General features: G+C 34.4%; 1 long non-coding RNA gene across 2 annotated transcripts in view; it reads left to right on the top strand.

The window, feature by feature from the left end:
- The first annotated feature begins 2,994 nt into the window (after positions 1-2,994).
- LOC113629413 (uncharacterized) overlaps positions 2,995-19,063 on the top strand; it is a 35,713-nt gene continuing 19,644 nt past the window's right edge. The window contains exons 1-4 of one of the 2 annotated variants that reach the window (XR_003436532.1): positions 2,995-3,562; positions 4,816-4,906; positions 6,889-6,935; positions 18,207-18,280. This is a non-coding gene — a long non-coding RNA (uncharacterized LOC113629413). The remainder of the gene's footprint in view (positions 3,563-4,815; positions 4,907-6,888; positions 6,936-18,206; positions 18,281-19,063) is intronic. The other variant, XR_003436531.1, reaches the window with a different exon arrangement.

Here is a 19,063-nt window from a genome sequence, read left to right as displayed (position 1 = left end):
CTGCAGAGCACCTTGGTACCTATTCTGTTCTAGGAATTATCCCCACATCTCCTTGTCTTCAGGCACAGGTCTGCGACTATTCACAACTCTGTCAAAGAAGACTTGGTTTTCATTGTTACAGAAAAAAATCTTACCTTCAAAAATATTTTTATTTTTTCAGGGTCTTATAGTTCTATGTCATTATCAAAAGCCTGTATCAATATCTTGTTCAAAAAATGTTGTAGCTACGATGTGTACCTATGAAAATCTAGAATTCACATATGACCTAATAAGAATCTAGGCGTAACTGTTTAAAAATCACAACTCTGTGAACTGACCACATGCAAGAAAAGAGAATAGTTTCTAGAATTTGAGAACTCATCACAGTTTTTGTTTAATTTTTTGTTTGTTTGGAGGGGTTATGATTTTACCTTTAAGGATATTAATTGGAGTATGGGAAAACATAAACACAATATTGAATCCTGTCCTAGTCTTGCTTGATAGGTTATATAAATTGTATTCTTAGAGGATTTAACCTATCTCTATCTGGGATGAAAGCAGGGTGGGTTAGATATAATTGATTTACTTGGAGAAGCAATGAACTGAGGGTTAGAGAAGTTGGATTTGCAGCTAAAGGACATAAACAATAAACTCCTATTTACATGACAATGTTAAAGGAAATTAGGATCAACTATGAGTCATCTTCTCTCATGATGTCAACAAAACAGAGTCCTAGTGTCCGCTTGGATGCCTTAAATAATGGGAAAACGACTGTTTACTTTTCAGAAAAAGTTAATAGTTTGAGAGTCTTCCGCGTGTTGAGGTGATCCTGCCTCTCCACCAGTTACACCCTGAACTCAGTTGAAATTCTAAGTGGAGGAGGATGTCTCTCCTCAAACAGAACCACAGGCTTATTTGGCTTTTGGCTGCTAAAGTGAGCTTGATGAAACTTTGATTGACAAGATGTGACATGGGTCAAAGCATAAAATTGCCTGGATTGAGATCTTAATGATATATATTCCAACCTAGACCATTTCTGTGAAGACCTGGTACCTCCTTCAGAATATTCTCAGATCCAACATAAAAAATAATAATAATTTAAGTTACTTTGCTTTGACAGGCGTGCATAGAAAGCAATACTGGGCTAAATCTGAGGCAAATTCCTCCCTTATTAACCAACACTTTCTAAAAGCTGTATATATTCTCATTTTTAAACCAAAAATTGAGTGATGATGTTCTCTCTTTAAAAGTACATTCTAAGCACAGGCCTCAGTTTGAAGGATTTTTCCCTTAGTGAGTGCCATCTACTGGTATAGCGTTGTAAGTACAACCAAGTAAACTAGAATTTGGGTCACAATTATTTTTGCTATTATTTCAACTACTACATATATATCAATCTTCCTGAAAATTACAGTATTTTAATTTTAAATGTTAATAATATGTAACCTAAGTTTAAAATACAATTATCTAAGAGAAAAGAGTAACTGACTACTAATAGACTGTCCTGGTTGCTGTTTCAGATTTTTATATTCTTTGTATGTCTACAGTACTCCAAGAATAGTAAATAATAAAGCTTTGATGAAATTATATTAGAAATAAGATATTTCTATCTTTTTGTGAATTCCCTTTTTAAAGAATATGAACAATTAATTTATTTATTCAAAAATATTTACCATATACCAGACAGTGCTTGGGGATACAAAACACACATAATACCTATCCTATAGGAATTTACTTTTTTATTATACCTGATTGAAATCAGGTCAGGTTTTCTTTGGTTTGCTTTGGTTTTTACACTTCAGTTTCATGTTTTTTCAGTCTTTACCTTCGCTAGATAACAACAGATATCTACTATAGCCTCACAAAGCAGACATTCAAATATATGATAGAGCAATGAATACCCTATTTCATCTCAGTAAATATCTTGTACTTGCAAAAGATTTTTTTCCATAATAATCACCCTTCACCTCATTCCTAAAAAGTAGTTGGTATTTTCCAGGAGCTTAGAACTAATGAGTATACAGTATATGGGGCAGGGATGGAGATGAACTGATCTCCAAAGTGGAAATTGTATTCCATTAGCTATCTTTAATTCTCATTAAAATACTGGAAATTATGGAAAAGCCAGTACAGGAAAGTCTGTGCACTTTGAACAGTCTTTCTAATATAAGAAAACGTGCTCTTACTGTTCCCCTGTTTAAACCTCTCTGCTGTCTCCTCCTGACTCTCAGGATAAAAGCTAAACATTTAAGTACGGGATGCAACCCTTTTACGTTCCAGATGTTGCCTATTACAGTCGCTTTATTTCCACCACTCTCCTTACTCCTTAAACCAACTATATTGAAACATCTGCATTTCTAAAATTACACCTGGTTCCTACTTCTTACCTAATACATGCTATTTTCTACGCTATTTTACCCAACTAAACTTCTCTTTGTCATTCAGGCCACTTATGTGAAATTGTATCTTTTTTTAAAAATTTTTATTGGAGTATGGCTGCTTTACAATGCTGTGTTAGCCTCCACTGCACAACAAAATGAACCAGCCATGCACATACAGATACCCTCCCTTTTGGACTTCCCTCCCATTTAGGTTACCACAGTGCATTAGGTAGAGTTCCTTGTGCTGTACAGTAAGTTCCTATCAGTTGTCTATTTTATACATAGTATCAATAATGCATACATGTCAATCCCAGTCTATCTTGTCCCTTATCCCCACCACAACCAACCCAAGCCTGGGTTTGTTCCTGTTCTGTGTTTTCCCACAGAATCTGTGTAACCCACTATAATAACACGTATTCCCTCTCCTCTGCTATGCACATCTAAGATTCCTCTTCTCAACTTTGCTAGAGGCTCAGCATTGGCCTACTGATCATTTTAACCTACTTGTTTAGCCTAATTTCTGACATAGTCTATGCACTCAAAAATTATTTGTTGCATGAATAAACAGCATTTGAGACTTAATGTTCACTTGCAACAATTATTTTGAATTTTATTTACTTTTGTTTTTCAGAGTTTGTTATCTAGCCAAGGAAAATATAACGTGGGACTCCGAGACCCACACAGTCTCTTTTCGGCAGCCCAATGGTACCATCTTTGAACCCTCACTGTCAGTTGGAAACGAGAATGACACTTTCACTGTTCTCAATCTGGCTGTAGCAGCGAGTAGACAAACAGCGAAATTACTGGTTTTGAAATACTCTAGAATCCACTGTAATTAATCTCATGATTAGAGCTATCATTAGATATCATTTATTTTGTCATTTTTATGACAATGTGTTCTTATGGCATTATTTTGAATTATGGCCCTTTCTTTTATTAAACTAAATTCTAGTATTTTCCATTTATTTGTTAAAAGTCTGATACTGCAATTGGTGTCTTAAACCGTGATTTCATTTTTGGAGACTGCACCCCATCTCTATCCAAATGTATTTATTCAAGGAGTACTCAATTTACTTATCACAAGATCAAGCTCTTCTATGTTTCAAAAGAGAAGTTTGAAAGAACTATTGCGGGGCTATAAGGATCCATTCTTGAGCTCGATTCCACACCCTATTACTACTACAGTTGGTGTGTTTTATCCTGTGAGTACCAAATATGAATGTCGATATTGTTAGACTTTAACTGGATAAATATGGTGGCATTGGCAATTCATAATTTTATTATTTAGTGTGTATTTCTGATCTGGGAATACATATTCTAATTACTTAAAAGTCTCTATCTCACATGAACTCAGCTATACTAGTTGGGAAAATTTACGTATCTGAATTTAACAATTAAAATTAAGAAGCTGACATTTAATCAAGTTTCCATTCTTTGACAAATACATAAATTGTCTAAAATTAGATGGTAAGCTGGTAAGGCTTTGAATACAGTTTTGGCTTTGATTTCCTATCTATAAATAATCAAGCTTAATGCCATATATTTGTGTTAAATGTATTTATCATATCATTCCTCCTTCTCTAGACCTCTTACAAATTTGTTTTAATGTAAACTTAAAAGTTACTCAAAATTTACATGAGAATGATAACTCAGCAATGTCATATGTTCATAAAATTAGTTGATATGAACTCCTAGTTCTACAAATGTCATGAAATGGCAGTTAGGAGATTTTTAAAAATGTGAACTTGGTGATGTATTTAGTTATAGCTTAACATTATGAGTCACGAATAGAACAAGATGACTACTGAACTGAAAAACTGAGTATGATTTCACTTGTCACTATATGAGATATTTGTTATATTTTCTAATTCATTGCTGTTATTATATTTTAGATGGTTTTTAGGATTGCAAGCTTATATATCAATTAAATATAAGTATAGAAAGCCTTGAGGAATAATTAATTCAGTTACTATTATTTAACTCAAATACTCTTCTTTCCTTGGCTAATTCTGTTTTTAATTCTATGTACCTAATCTTTAGTAACCACTTATTAGAGATCATAACATTGAGAAAACTTCTAGAAATCTGTCATTGTTCTCGTAGGTTTTGTTCACTATCCTCTCATCTCAATATAATAGGAGTAGTGATCACAATGGCCTTTCTGGCTTAATTACAACAAAGAGTGCTGGAGTTCGATCACGTCAGTTTCTGATATTTATTTTCTACCTTTGTCTCAGCATCTACAGCTATTTCTAGGCACCTTTTACATTCTGTCTTTTTAAAATGTGAAAGACCAATAATTTTAAAATTTTATTGCATATATATTTCAAATCACATAAAATAATTATGAAGAACCAGTGTTTGAGAAATGCAAAAGTGAGTTAATTACATATTTTATAACTTGGAAAATACGGCTTGCTCTAGAAGTAATTTTTTCTTGTACATATCTTTTCAGACCACAACACTTCAGATGGAGTTTATAAAGTTTTCAATGGAAAAGACTACATAAGCCATATTGCCATAATTGACACATTTAAAGGCATAAAGTAAGTATTCACACAAAGTGTGTGTGTGTCACTAGGATACTCTAAGGCAGGCAAGAAACTTGTTTAACAACTGGTAAGGCACAGGCACCAACCTATGGAACAGATCTGCCTGTATCTCAGTCCTAGAAACTCCCGTTCTGCCAGGCGTTAACCCTTTAGTTGCGACGACCAGTCCTACTAGTGCATAGGTGCTGAGTATCAGCCCCACTTGAGGGTTGACCTTTATGCACAGGGTCTCTTACATAAAGAAATCTAAAGGGACTACTTCCATCTCTGCTGCATAACCAGCGTTATTGTGCACTCATACAATTACATAACTGCAAATGAAAAGGAAGAAAGTCAAAATGTCAACTTATCATCCAACAGGTAGGAAAATACATCTTACTGTTGTTTTATTTCTTTACTGAGCATGAAATATAAAAATTGTTCATTCCAGGGACATGACTAAATATGTCTATAAAGATGGAAGCTAAATGAATCCATGCCAATGCTTTCATGACTTTCCCCTTCAAATTTTTCTTGAAATAATTTTATATATTGATAACTCAGCTTTTTAAAACTTTATCAATATGAAAATGGAATTACTATGTCCTGCTCTAACATTGACATATTAAACTTGATAGAGAGCACGCCTCCTGTGAAGTAGCAGTAGAATGAGATATGTTCATATAGCCATGATTTCCTACTTTTCCCTAGCTCCTGACTGTTTATCTGGAGACACCTTATTCATATATCTAAAATAGGAAGAATCCCAATAAATATCAAGAAAAAGCCTTTTCTCCTCAAAGTTAAAATGAGTTTTACATCAGTGACTTCTTGACGAAGAATAAAGTAATCAAAATCAAAAGAGATGAAATCTTTTTATTAATTAAGTAACCATTACCTCACACTGAGTTCCTATCTAAAATTTGCATAAAACAGTTAAATACTAACTCATGTAACCCTTTTTCTTCTACAGAGTCCATAGTCACTTTTTTTTTTTAATAGAAAAGTCTAATGGAGGAAAACAAACACTTCTAAATGCTCATTTTAGGGGATATCACATAGTGTTTGTATACTGACGAAAGTGAGCATTTCTTCCATTTCAATATCACAGAGAGGTTTTGAGGAGAGTTACTATATGCTCCTAATTGGAGTAAGAATTTCACATGAGTTTAAGATTATGATAAGGTTAATTTAACTGACCATGGCAAGACTGAGCATGATTAATAGCTTACTCTGTTTAAAAAAGAAGCAACAGCTTGCCTTGACATCTTACTGGATGGTATGTTAGGAGTTTGAAAAACCTGTTTTCCATCATCAAAAAGTGGCAAACTATCTCTACTGTTATATGTATATATACCAGGAAACAATACAAACATCTTAAGTAGATACCAAAGTATAAATTAATAAACTTTGTCCTACTTTAATGTCAGTTCATGCAAGAGTTAAAAGAGGGGAAAAGTATAAATTGATTATCTGCATGTTTCCAATAGCTATTGATCAAACATCTGCTTCTTTCTGTCCTCCTCCACACTGCCCTCTTCTCCCTCATACTGAATTTGCATCAGTTATCCACTTAATATTTTCCTATTCAGTTGAACACTCAACATACTATGATACAATCCACTTCTCCCATTGCAACAAAAAAAACTTAACCTAAGAAGAGATCTAAATTTCTGATAAATATTTCTCAACCTTTTTTGAAGAACTCTGGCTGCTCCAAATTGTTTCTAACTAACATTTGGCAGTTTGTATTGTATAATCTGGTCACTTAATGGTAACAGGCACTGCATTTATCTCAACAAGATGAAAACTGCAAACAAAACATAGACCAAATGATTTAGAATATTTCTTAAACTTAGCATTTGTCACATCTAGTCTAATCAATATTTATTATTTTAGCAGAAGTACTGAATTATAATAGACAAAGTAATGTGATATGGTGTTCTTGGAATGACAATGTTCATTTCCTTTTTTTTTTTTAATTTTTTATTCCTAAGGCATGTCTCTTAGCGGGCAAGCGATTGTGACATGAGTAATGGTACAGGTAAGGGCATTTCTTTTGTGGTAATAATCACAGTGAAATTACCTCCTTTCTCCCATAAATCCACCATCGTACCTACAATGTTCTGGAGGGGTATGCATTTACCTGTCTTTATATCCCTACAACATAATTCAGAATCTCTGTTCTTATACAGGCTTAGTAAATGTCTGTCTAATGTGACTGAATTTCTCAAGATTAACCACTGAGGATAAACCTTTACTGCATTCCTAGGGAAATGTTTGCTTTGTAAAAACTTTACTTAATTAACTGCCTTCCTGGCCGCAGAAGTAAGGGGTTAGAAAAACTTAGAGTAGTAGTTACTGTTCACATGTTTTGTATATACTGTATAGATAATAATTTAAAACTGAAAGAATTTAAAAATCAGTATAATTACAAAAGGTAAACATACATCCAAGGGGAGGTTTCAATATGAAGTAGAATCAGTGAATTTCCAAGTAGAGCCATCTATTTTGAATAAGATGATCAGAATTACAGAGAAAAGAACAACAGAAGCAACAAAAACAAGGTTACATACATACTAACCAAGGTACTAACCATGAAAAATGTATGCACAAATGAACATTCTGAATTAGAGTTGGGAAGAAAGAAGGTGCTATGATTTAGATTTAAAGTATAGTTAGATCCAACTTATTATTCTCCTTGAAGAAAAGCAAAGTACACATATGCCTATTAGTTTAAGAATTAAGGTTTAAAAAGCAAGGGGAATCAAAATGAGGTAATTAAAATCAGAGGCGAGCTTTCAGCTACTAAGAAATATCAACAGAAGCAGAGCATAATGTTTACAAAGCTGGTGAGGCAATACTTTATAGGAAAATATATAATGAAGATGAAAAATGTTAAAACAAAGTTATGTAAAAGGTAGGGAATAAAAAGGAAACACAGGGAATGTTCATTTTCACAAAGGTATTGCTGAGTTTTGCATGTTTAATTTTGTTAACACTCTTCTAGGAAAAAAAACAACAACAGCAAAACCACTGATTGATTGATTTGCAGAGCTTTGAGCCATGGGGATGGGTGAAGAAATTCCTTTCCAAGTGATGCGTTTCTGTGAATAATGTCCCAATACCAATAAAGGTGTCCCAATACCACTAACTTTAGTAATTTCCTAAGAATAAACTTCAATCCTTCGATACAGAGAAAAATATACTGTGCTTCTTTTAAATAGTATTTATTATGAGTTTAAAAAATGTATTTAAAAACTTTGTCCAAAACTAAGAAGTAGTGAAGTTTTAAAACAGGAATTGGAGGATTCATTAATGACCATAATATAAATATATGAGCATCAGGCATGAAGTTAAAAGTATCTAAGAGGAAAACAGAAGTAAAACAAACAAGGAGCAGGGGTAGTTTGGACAGGCCAGGGACTCAGACAGAATCTGTGTGAGAGAGACTGTTGGTTATAGCACTAGGAAAATAGACTGATAAAATGGAAAAATTCCAACATTTTTATCATGATTTAGAAGTACTTCCTATACCTTCTTTAATAAGCTTAAAGAGACATAAAATGAAAATATTGATTTACATTTGAATGTATTTTTTTAAAAAAAGAGTCCTGCTAGTATCCACTATCTTACGGTCATGACCTTTATGGTGTCATTATGACATACTTTATGGTGTCATTATGACATAATCTTCGATAATACTTCAGATGATTTTTAAGGCTTTTTGATGTATTATTTTCCTTTAATGGCTAAGGTGTTGGAAGGCAGTTGTAGACAATGCCCATCTTACTGTTTTGAACAAACACATTCAGTGGTGGCTCATTTTACTGATATTCATTTGTGGAGTAAATGGAGGAATTATCTAGTTATTTCTTCTTATATCCAGTGTGTGCCATGGATCTTAACAATTGTAGAGGTTCAATAAACTCAAAAAATGCCCTTTTTATTTTGATGTATACATTTTCAAACTATTTGCATAAAATTCTGTTTAGTGAGAGAACTTCAATAAATGATTTAAAAAACATTAATCAGCATAAGGTTAGGTGAATGAATCACAATCGACAGTAAGAACATTTACCAAAAGAACTTGTAAAGGAAGCTCAAGGTAAGGAAATTGCCACTCTACTGATTGGATAGAAAAACACAATCACAGTTTTAACAACATGTGATTTTGCCATTGTTTTTTTTTAAACTTTCATTTATTTTTAAGGAGTGGGAAAATTTAATACAAAATTGAATACCATTGAATAGTATAGTATACAGACTTGTTGAATATGGTAGCAGCTAGTAACCTGTCACTATTAAGTACCTGAAATGTGACTGGTACAAACTGAAATGTGCTATAAGTATAAAGTACACACTGGATCTTTAGATTTTGTTAATTTTTATATTGATTATACATTAAATGATATTATTTTGGATATACTGGGTTAAATAAAATATAACTGATATTTTTATCAGTTTTAAATGTGGCTACTGGAGGATTTAAAAATTACATGTGTACAAATTTCTGGGTTGATTGGCTGGTAAGATTGCAGGATAGAAGGATGTGAGCTCACCCCTTCTTTCAAAAACACCCAAATCACAACTAACTGCTGAACAACCACCACCAAAAAAAAAACCAAAAAAAAAAACTAGAGACTTCCAAAAAAGATACCCTACATCCACAGACAAAGAAGAAGCCACAACAAGACAGTAGGAGGGGCACAATTGCTATAAAACTGAATCCCATACCTGTCAGGTGGGCAACCCACAAACTGGAAAATAATAATACCAGAGAAGTTCTCCCTCAGGATTGAAAGTCCTGAGCCGCATGCCAGGCTTCCCAGCCTGGGGGTCTGGCAAAGGGAGGAGGAGACCCAGAGAATCTGGCTTTGAAGGGCCATGGTGTTTGACTGCAGGAATTCCACAGGACTGGGGAAAACAGAAGCTCCACTCTTGGAGGGCACACACAAGGTCCCAGGCACACCAGGACCTACAGAAAAAAGCAGTGGCATCATATGACTCTGGGCCAGACCTACCTGTTAGTATTGGAGGGCCTCCTGCTGAGGTGGGGGGCAGCTGTGGCTCATGGTGGAAACAAAGACACTGGCAGTGGCAATTCTGGTGAGTACTCATTGGCATGAACCCTCCTGGAGGCCGCCATTTCCTCCCCAAGGCCTAACCTGATCCAACAGTCTGTAAGCTCCAGTGCTGGGACGCCTCAAGCAAAACAATGAAGAAGGCAGGAACACAGCTGCAACCATCAGCAGACAGGCTGCTTGACATCTTCATGAGCATGGCCCTGCCCACCAGAGGGACAAAACCCAGCTCAACCCACCAGTGGGCAGGAACAAGACCCTTCCACCAGGAAGCCTGCATAAGCTGCTTAGACAGCCTCATACACCAAGGGGCAGAGAGCAGAAGCAAGAACTACAATCCTGCATCCTGCAGAATGGAAATTGCAATCACAGAAAATTAGACAAATGAAATGGCAGAGAAGTATGTCCCAGATGAAGGGACAAGATAAAACCCCAGAAGAACAACTAAGTGAAATGGAGATAGGCAATCTACCCAAAAAAGAATTCAGAGTAGTGACAGTGAACATGATCCAATATCTTGGAAAAAAGAACGGAGGCACAGATCAAGAAGATGCAAGAAATGTTTAACAAAGAACTAGAAGAACTAAAGAACAAACAAACAGAGATGAACAATACAATAACTGAAATGAAAACTACACTAGATGGAATGAATAGCAGAGTAACTGAGGGAGAAGTACAGGTAAGTGAGCTGAAAGCCGGAATGGTGGAAATCACTGCTGCAGAACAGAATAAAGAAAAAAGAATGAAAAGAAATGAAGACAGTCTAAGAGACCTCTGGGACACCATTAAACACACCAACGTTCGCATTATAGTGGTCTCAGAAGGAGAAGAGAGAGAGAAAGGACCCAAAAAATTACTGTAAGAGATAATAGCTGGGAACTTCCCTAACATGGGAAAGGAAACAGTCACCCAAGTACAGGAAGCACAGAGTCCAAGGCAGGATAAACCCAAGGAGGAACACACTGAGACACATAGTAATCATATTGACAAAAATTAAAGACAAAGAAAAAATATTAAAAGCAGCAAGGGGAAAACAACACATAACATACAAGGTAACTCCCATAAGATTATCAGCTGATTTCTCAGCAGAAACTGATTCAGCTGATTTCTCAGCTGCTTTCTCTGCAGGCCAGAAAGGAGTGGCATGACATATTTAAAGTGATAAAAGGGAAGAACCTACAACGAAGAATACTCTACCCAGCAAGGCTCACATTCAGATGCAAGAGAGAAATCAAAAGCTTTACAGACAAGCAAAAGCTAAGAGAATTCAGCATCACCAGACCAGCTTTGCAACAAATCCTAAAGGAACTTCTCTAAGTGGGAAACACAAGAGAAGAAAAGGACCTACAAAAACAAACCCAAAACAATGAAGAAAATGGTCATAGGAACATACACATCAATAATTACCTTAAATGTGAATGGATTAAATGCTCCAACCAAAAGACACAGGCTTGCTGAATGGATACAAAAACAAGACCCATATATATGCTGTCTACAAGAGACACACTTCAGGCTGGAGTAGCAATACTCATATCAGACAAAATAGACGTTAAAGACTGTTACAAGAGACAAGGAAGGACACTACATAATGATCGAGGGATCAATCCAAAAAGATAAAACAATTGTAAATATATATGCACCCAAAATAGGAGCACCCTAATATATAAGGCAAATACTAACAGCCATAAAAGGAGACATTGACAGTAACACAATAATAGTGGGGGACTTTAATACCCCACGTTCATCAATGGACAGATCATCCAGAAAGAAGACCAAAGGAAACGCAGGCTTTAAAACACAAATTAGACCAGATGGACTTAATTGATATTTAGAGAGCATTCCATTCAAAAGCAGCAGAATATACTGTTCCAAGTGCACATGGAACATTTTCCAGGATTGATCACACACTGGGCCACAAAATGAGCCTCGGTAAGCTTAAGAAAACTGATATTATATCAAGCATCTTTTCCAGCCACAATGCTATGAGATTAGAAATCAACTATAATTAAAAAAAAAACTGTAAAAAAACACAGTTTGAGGCTAAACAACATGCTACTAAACAACAAATGGATCACTGAAGAAATCAAAGAGGAAATAAAAAACATACCTAGAGACAAATGAAAATGAAAACCTGACAATCCAAAAGCTATGGGAAGCAGCAAAAGCAGTTCTAAGAGGGAAGTTTATAGCAATACAATCTTACCTCAGGAAACAAGAAAAATGTCAAATAAACAACCTAACCTTACACCTAAAGCAATTGGAGAAAGAAGAATAAACAAAACCTGAAGTTAGTAGAAGGAAATAAATCATAAAAATCAGAGCAGAAATAAATGAAATAGAAATGAAGAAAACAATAGAAAAGATCAATAAAACTAAAAGTTGGTTCTTTGAAAAGGTAAACAAAATTGATAAACCTTTAGCCAGACTCATAAAGTAAAAAAAGAGAGAGGGCTCAAATCAATAAGATTAGAAGTGAAAAAGGAGAAAATTTACAACAAACACCACAGAAATACAAAGAATTATAAGAGACAACTACAAGCAAATATATGTCACTAACTGGACAATCTGGAAGAAATGGACAAATTCTTAGAAGGGTACAGTCTCCCAAGACTGCACCAAAAAGAAATAGCAATATGAAAAGACCAATCACAAGTACTGAAATTGAAACTGATTAAAAACTTGCAAGAAACAAAAGTCCGGGATCAGATGACTTCACAAGCAAATTCTATCAAACATTTGGAGAAGAGTTAACACCTCTCCTTCTCAAACTATTCAGAAAGTTGCAGAGGAAGGAATACTCCCAAACTCATTCTATGAGGATACCATCAACCTAATACTAAAACCAGACAAAAACACCACAAAAAAAGAAAATTACAAGCCAATATCACTGATGAACATAGACACAAAATTCCTAAACAAAATACAAGCAAACCAAATCCAACAATACATTAAAAGGACAACACAACATGCTAAAGTGGGATTTATCCCAGGGATGCAAGGATTTTTCAATATCCGCAAATCAATCTGTGTGATACACCATGTTAACAAATTGAAGAATAAAAACCATATGATCATCTCAACAGATGCAGAAAAAGCTTTTGACAAAATTCAACATCCACTTATGATAAAAAAAAAAAAAACAACTCTCCAGGAAGTGGCTATAGAGGTAACCTATCTGAACATAATAAAGGCTATATATGACAAAAATACAGTTAACATCGTACTCAATGGTGAAAAGATGAATGCATTTCCTCTAAGATCAGGAACAAGACAAGGATGTCCACTCTTGCCACTATTATTCAACATAGTTGTGGAAGGCCTAGTCATGGCAATCAGAGAAGAAAAATAAATAAAAGGAATCCAAATTGGAAAAGAAGAAGTAAAACTGTCACTGTTTGCAGATGACATGACACTACACATAAAAAATCCTAAAGATGCTACCAGAAAACTACTAGAGCTCATCAATGAATCTGGTAAAGTTGCAAGATACAAAATTAATACACAGAAATCTCTTGCATTTGTATACACTAACAAGGAAAGATCATAAAGAGAAATTAAGGAAACAACGCCATTTACCATTTCATCAAAAAGAATAAAATACCTAGGAATAAACCTACTGAAGGAGACAAAAGACCTATACTCTGAAACTATAAGATGCTGATGAAAGCAATTGAAGATGACACAAACTGATGGAAAGATATACCATGTTCTTGTATTCAAAGAACGAATATTGTCAAAATGACTATACTACATAAGGCAATCTACAGATTCAATGCAATCCCTATCAAATTACCAATGGCATTTTTCACAGAACTAGGACAAAAATTTCAAAATGTGTATGGAGACACAGAAGACCCTGAGTAGCTAAAGCAATATTGAGAAAGAAAAACGAAGCTGGAGGATCAGGCTCCCTGACTTCAGACTATACTACAAAGCTACAGTCATCAAAACAGTACGGTACTGGCACAAAAACAGAAATATAGATCAATGGAACCGGCTAGAAAGCCCAGAAATAAACCCACAGACCTGTGGTCAATTAATCTATGACAAAGGAAGCAAGACTGCACAATGGAGAAAAGACAGTATCTTCAATAAATAGTGCTGGGAAAACTGGACAGCTACATGTTAAAAAAAAGTGAAATTAGAGCATCCTTTAACACCATAGACAAAAATAAACTCAAAATGGATTAAAGACCTAAATGTAAGACCGGATACTATAAAACTCTCAGAGGAAAACATAGGCAGAACACTCTCTGATGTAAATTACAGCAATATCTTTTCTGAGCCATCTCCTACAGTAATGGAAATCACAAGAAAAATAAATAAATCCTAACTGAACTCAGAAGCTTTTGCACAGCAAAGTAAACCATAAACAAAACGAAAAGACAACTCACAGAATGGGAGAAGATATTTGCAAACAATGCAACCAACAAGGGATTAATGTCCAAAATCTTCCACAGCTCATGCAGCTCAGTATCAAAAAAACAGGGCTTCCCTGGTGGCGCAGTGGTTGAGAGTCCACCTGCCGATGCAGGGGACATGGGTTTGTGCCCCGGTCCGGGAAAATCCCACATGCCACGGAGCAGCTGGGCCCGTGAGCCATGGCTGCTGAGCCTGTGCGTCCGGAGCCTGTGCTCCGCAACGGGAGAGGCCACAACAGTGAGAGGCCCGCGTACCGGAAAAAAAAAAAAAAATCATTAAATATCAAAAAAACAAACAACCCAATCAAAAATTGGGCAGAAGATATAAATAGACATTTCTCCAAAGAAGACAAACAGATGGCCAAGAGGCACATCAAAAGATGCTCAACATCATCAACTATGAGAGAAATGCAAATCAAAACTACAATGAGATATCACTTCACACTGATAGGAATGGCCATCATCAAAAAATCCACAAATAAAGCCTGGGGAGGTTGTGGAGAAAAGGAAATCTTCCTACACTCTTGGTTGGAATGTAAACTGGTACAGCCACAATGGAGAACAGTATGGAGGTCCCTTAAGAAACTAAAAATAAAGCCACCATATGATCCAGCAATCCCCCTCCTGGGCATATATCCGGAGAAAAACGTGGTTCAAAAGGATACATGAACCTCAATATTCATTGCAGCGCTGTTGACAATAGCCAAGACATGGAAGCAACCTAAATTTCCATGGACAGATGAATGGATAAAGAAGATGTGGTACATATATACAGTGGAATATTACTCGGCCATTAGAAAGTATGAAATAATGACATTTGCAGCAACATGGATGGACTTGGAGATATCATACTAAGTGAAATAAGCCAGACAGATAAAGACAAATACCATGTGGTATTGCTTATATGTAGAATCTAAAAAAAAATGATACAAATGAATTTATTTACAAAACAGAAACAGACTCACAGCTTAGACAACAAACTTAGGGGTTATGGTGGACACGTAGTAAACAATGGAGCGTAGGAGACATACAATAAACACCCACATGCATGGACCCCAGCAAGTGAGCAGCCTTTCTCTCCAGGATTAAGCTTTGGAAGATTGAAACTTTATGTTTATTTCATTTAAATTGGGCAAAAATAAAGGATTTGAGGGAGTCATATAAATATTTAGTCCATAGAGGAAACTAACTATGAGAAATGTCTTCAATATAAATACTCTCTGGTAGTTCATAAGCAAAAAATAATCTGAGAAGCTTTTGAAAACAAAGATAAGAATAGCTCATACTCAAGTACAGTTCTGCTAAGCCTTAAAATTTCCCAAGATTTTTTTTCCCTAAGATTTAAGCATGAATTCTAACAAGATTATATCTAATTTTTGTAAGTTAAAGCAATGATATAAATTCAAAAATAGGAAAAGATGGATCTCCAGAATGAAGTTCAGTTTCCCAGAATGAAGCTCTTTCTTATCTGTGTTTAGATCATTCTATGCTGTGTTTGAAGGCAAAATTGATCTGATAGGAATCCCTGTGTGTAGATTCATTTTTCCATCCAGGGCTTTTGCATCTCCACTTCAAAATCCAGGCAACCATTGTTTCTGCACAGAAACAATTACCTCCAAAGACTATACCTTATATGGTGTGCTAGATGTTAGCAAATGCAAAGAAGGTGAGTACAAGTTCTCAGTGTCACTATCCATGGCATAATTTGCATTATTCTTTAAAATGTAAACTTCACCCGGGATTCCTTTCCACTAGAAATTTAAAGTGAGAAAGCAATAAGGGCAGAAAGTTAGGGTGATGGTAGGATATTTTTGTTCTGATTTTTGTACCGCTTTCAAGCTCCCAGTTGTTTCAGTGTTGCAAAACTTAGTTACTGTTAGGTAAAACCATACTGATATTTCCCTGTGCTACTTTGGATAATATAACTTTAGGTCCTTCATGCATTTTTAAATTGGATTATTTATTTTTTTGAGTTGTGTGAATGCCCTGTATATTTTGAATGTTAATCACTAATGGGATATGTGGTTTGCAAATATTTTGTCCCATCCCATAGGTAGCCTTTTCATTTTTGATGGTTTCCTTTGCTGTGCAGAAACCCTGTGCTCCTTTTAGATTTAGGGTGAAATGAAAATAGTTCCCAGAATACTTTTTGCATCCCAATTTATCCAGCTGACATTTTTCTAACTTTTTCTACCCTAGAAAATGGTCAATAAAAATAAGTATATTTCAGGATGTCTCTGAAAGAAGAATTGACTCAAACACGAAATTTGGAGTCTATCTTATTTTGCTCACCTACTTCATGTTGGAGTTAGTGTGACTAAAGAGAGAAAAACCTCTTCAATAAATTCTCAGTCCATAGACATATTACTGCCTGAAACATGAAGGTATATGGTTGTAACTTTGTGTTCAACAGCTAAGCTTTGCATATTTAAAATAAACACCAACGCGATGAACAACAGACATCAATTGACTGGTTACTAGGAGAAGTTTAAACTTTATTTTTGTTCAAAAGTGATTAGATGTTATAATCTTCCCTTACCCTGACCCTCCAATTAGTATTCAAAGCCAAATTGGCATTTCTTTTTTAACTTAAAAAGCTTTATTTTCAAGGAAATCTTTTCTGAGAGGTATGTGTAATGAGGAAAATGATTTATCCCGATTGTCTGTTAAAACTTGTTTTCAGGAAAACCTGTGTACATTTCACTTCCTCATTTTTTACATGCAAGTCCTGAAATTACAGAATCTTTTGAAGGCTTAAGTCCAAATGAAGAAGAACATAGTACGTACTTAGATGCTGAACCTGTAAGCAACTACATTATTGATCTGATTGGTTTAATATTGTTTTCTAAAAATGAGGGAAAAATTATATTATCTCCATTCTCTCAATCATATTTATTACATCAAAATCCTGATAAATTACTTACTTTTACCTCAATGAAAATTACATTGATCTCTTCCTATTGTTGCTTATGAAATGTCACAGTAATTCTAGCCTAGTTTTTTAGCATGTGGAATTTTATAGACTTTTTAATTGTTCACAGGTCAGGGAAAGCAATGATGGAATGATTCTAACTGGCTTAAAACAATTTGGTATAAATTACAATTTTATGCTCATTTTATACTTAATTACAAGCATTGCTTTTATGAATTGACACTGTAGATTACAAAGGATTAAAAGAGATTTTATGGGTATATGTGCATTTGAGGCAAGATCTATTATACTTAGTGTCAGGAAAAAAATCTATTAAATTTCCTATAGTGTAACAGTTTCACCTTTTAATTTATTTTAATATTCTCCTTTTCAAAATTTAAATGACATGCCAGAATTTTAGCAGGTATGTTTCAGTTTAAATAATGATAGAAGTAGTATTATAATTATACTGATGATACACAGGTTCTGGCTGATATATAGTTGAACATGTATAGCTCAGGATTTAAATTGACTGTATGAGTTCTAGGTATCAGTATTGTTGTTGTTGTTATTGATCCTCCAAAACCAGATCAGAAAAATATCACAAATCTAACTAAAGTTTAGACACGAGGCTGGGAAAAGGAATTGTGTGTGTGCATGTATACGCATATGCGTATACATCTGTATATGCACAGGCATATACAAATAAAATTTAATTATGGAGAGTTATGTATGTGATATTTAATATGTTCAATTAATTATTTAATAAATTTCATAAGTTTCAAGTAGTACAGTTTCACCTTAGGTTCTACATAACAGTAAAAATAAATTTTGGATTTATAAAAGACTTCTTTTTTTTAAAGGAAGTGGGTAATTATTTTAGTCTGTTCTCTTTTTAGGTATCTGGATTTACTTTATGACTTGAAAAACAGCTGCAGATCAATATACTGGTTAAGCCAGCAAGAAAAATTGAGTGAGTCTCTTGAACGAGCTTCATTATGATTTTTAGTATTTTCTGGTAAGAATATGAGTATATCTATGAAAGGAAGGGGAAAGAACATAAAATGTCAACTTCTCTTTGGCTTAATGTCATTAAATAATTATTAAATGCTTGTAACTTTCATTTGTAATTTAGAATTATATATATTTTCTATTGAAATGGTATTTAACACATTTTGGAATGAGTATATGGTGGCATTGCTCATTTTGCTAGCTGTCCAAATATTTCCATGACAATAGTTTCTAGAATTCATATTTTAGTTTCCTGGCATAATTTGTGAAAGGGAAAATATATGCTTAGAAAAAGTTAATTTAATTAGAAATCTGTATTAGAAAGATTTATAAGAGTGAAAGATGTCTGACAAACATCCATATTAAAATGTAAATGATTTATTAGAGGGAACAAAAATTAGTTGCAAGAGCAACTAATTTCTGAACATTCATTTACACTAGTAATTACTAACATTTCTGTTATACATGTGTAATGTATTAGTATAAATTTTCATAATTATTTCCAGTGTATATAACAGAGCATTAAAGGGTCTGACCCAGACTATAGGATGCTTGTTCTTTGGCTTAATGAGGTTAGTATTTTTTAATCTATTAGTCACTAAAAACAGTAAACTTCTTTGTATATAGAAAAAGCTTTTGATGTTTGAAAATTGAATAAGTATGTATAGTATTTGAAGTATGAGTTTCCATTACCCATATGGACAAGTTCATACATTATTAATTATATAATTAATTATTTTGAGAG

Source organism: Aethalodelphis obliquidens, unplaced genomic scaffold (genome assembly GCF_003676395.1).
Source record: "Aethalodelphis obliquidens isolate GAN/ISIS:26980383/991018 unplaced genomic scaffold, ASM367639v1 scaffold27, whole genome shotgun sequence".
Taxonomy (NCBI): domain Eukaryota; kingdom Metazoa; phylum Chordata; class Mammalia; order Artiodactyla; family Delphinidae; genus Aethalodelphis; species Aethalodelphis obliquidens.
The sequence above is the reverse complement of the archived record's forward strand: the minus strand, read 5'-3'. Positions and strand labels throughout refer to the sequence as shown.